The following is a 2,791-nucleotide window of genomic DNA, read 5'->3' as shown; positions in this document are numbered from 1 at the left end:
GTGGGATTAAAGGTGTGTGTGACCACCGACTTGGTTGCTCCTATTCTTATACATGCCTTATTTATTTACAACACTATATAATATTTTGTTGTCTTATTTGTTTTTGTGTTCTGATAGCAAATATTTATTTCCAGTTTTCGATTTCATGAAACCCATTCTGGCACAAGTGTTTTTAGCCTGAAATAAACTTTTCCATTTAGTTTTACTGTAAATGAAAAATCTCTACAAGTACTGATGATTCAGAGTGATAGGCAGAGGTAATTATAGTCAGATGCCTTGACAGATGTATCCACTTCCTCCATGATCCTCCCCTATGCATTCTCTTATCAGGCCTTTTTGCCCAAAACAATTTTCCTGACTTTTGCTTTCATAAATTATCTTTGCTGTAGAGCTGTATGTGAGTAGAATCACGCTAGATGCATTTTTATCTTGCTACCTTTGCCTCTCTGATGGTGTTTGGAGCAGCTCATCCACATTATTGCCCTAATATCTGCAGCTTGCTATCACTTCTGTACTGTGTTAGCATTCCATTCTGAAATCCGTTTTCTTGTGTGACATCTCTTGGGCACAAAGCCTTTCTACACATGACATTTATCTGTACCACAATCATACCCTGGTATCCTTTAGTGAGAAAAACATCCAATTTCTCTGGTTAACCATGCTTAGCATTTCTTGTAAGATGTGACCCTGGCCCGTAATGGATAACAGATCCCACAGTCTAGCACTTTTAGTCTTATCTGTGGTTTCTGGTGAGAATCCCTTCCACACTGGAAGGATGAACTTATAGGACCCACCTGCTGTACAGTGAGTGCTTGAGGTCACCATGTAAGATCATTTCCTTCTGTCATGTAAGGGACAAAAGATGCCTGCCTCTCTATCATCCCTCATCTTCAAGTACCAAACCCTTTTAACTTTTTATTTCTGGACTTCCCAATTCATTGCTTCTGCTTTTCATGATTATTTTCTAATTTAATCCTTCTTTTATCACTGTAGCCAAGAGAAACATAAATATTATTGCATATTAATGCATCAGAACACTCTCAAACAACAACTCTTAGCTACAGAATAATACAGTCCCCGGAAAACAAATTTTCATGTACTACATTACTCAGTTCTTCAGTAACAATGTATTAATTTTCTTCTAAAACCAAACTCTAAGGAATAGTAGAAAATAGATTGATTTGGGCACAGCATCCAGAGAATTTCATGCATAGTATCTGAAACTTTATTTAAACCCTTGTTATGTGTATATTGTTAGCATGAATAACTATTAAATTACAAAAATTAATAACCATGTTTCCCACTAATGAAAGAATAAAAATTCTAACTATAAGCATTTAAAAGTTAATTCTAAATCAAAATTGCACATATATGTGAATGTTTTGGCAATTTAAGAAGTGTTCTCATTTTAATAAGTTGATTTATATTCAATAATAACCATATTATGACAGAATACACTAACACATTTTTAAAAAATAATAAAAACGCTTTCATGATGATAGAAGTCCCTTGCTTCTCTGGTAGGACTTTCTGCAATCCCTTTCACTGGTCTCATGGACTGGCATCTTTCGGAAGAGCAGAGGTCAGCCCTGGGTCTGGAAAAAAGATTCAACTTTCAAACCATGGTAAGTTTTCATGAAAGATATAGTAGGCAAAAAAAAAATATATAGAAAGAAAGCCTCAGAAAAAGTTTTCAACAAATGAAGCTGAATTATAGACAGGCAAAATGATGCTGACTTTCATGACCTGCTCATGTGACTCTGAAGAATGGACTGCTTGGATTTTTTTTTTAACATTTTAAAGAATAGTGCTTTATTGAATAAGTCTTATTCACAGAAAAATAAGCTTTAATCTACAACAAATGACAGATTATAGAGCAGAAAGCAATTCCATAAAGGAGTTTCCATAAACGAGTCATAAAATTATATTCACAAATATAGTACAACACATGACAAAAGAATTGGTCATTTTTTTCAGGTAAAGTATAACAAAAATGCCAAAACAAAATTACACTAAAGCCATTATTACATCAAAATGCAAATTTGTTGGTAAGTATAGACAGTGATAAAATATACTTACAGAGTAATCTTAAATGCTTGGCTTTTATAACAGTTACCTCTTACCACATTATTAGTGAGGATGTTATTGCTGACTTTCATGACTTTCGTTAAGACTCTTCTTTTTGCAATGACTTTAGGAGTCACTCCCTTGGTAGATTCGCCAAATGTATACATACATATATAAATGAATTTTGTATTTGCGCCATTGTAGGATAGCAGAGATTCTCTGTGATGAATGTAAATGTGCCATGATGTCAGCTTCTGGTCTCACAGCAGACAGCTGTGCATCTTTACATCCGTATCTTTGTAAGTGTAAATTCACCAACTGAAGCACCTGCATTGGAAGTCTGCCAGGTAATGTTATGTTTCATAACCTGAAAATAGAGTTGTGACTGTGTATACCTAAAAGTGGATTATATTATTTTTTCTAATGACACATTTCTCTTAAAAACAATCATTAGGGTATAGTAAGCACACAAAAGTAGCAAATACTACATTTGTATGTGAGTCTTTTTGCTCAATATATTCTTTATAATATTAATTTTTAACAGATTTTATATATATACACATATGTGTGTGTGTATGCATACGTCTGTAGATACTTTGTGAAGAAGCACATTTCAATGCACTGTAGTAGAACTTTGTAAAAGTGCTTTGTAGAATTGCCAGTTATATATTGCAAATTCCTCTCCTGGGCATATATCCAGAAGATGTCCCAACTGGTAAGAAGG

Source organism: Mus caroli, chromosome 6, assembly GCF_900094665.2.
Source record: "Mus caroli chromosome 6, CAROLI_EIJ_v1.1, whole genome shotgun sequence".
Lineage (NCBI taxonomy): Eukaryota > Metazoa > Chordata > Mammalia > Rodentia > Muridae > Mus > Mus caroli.
This window is presented reverse-complemented; position numbering follows the sequence as displayed.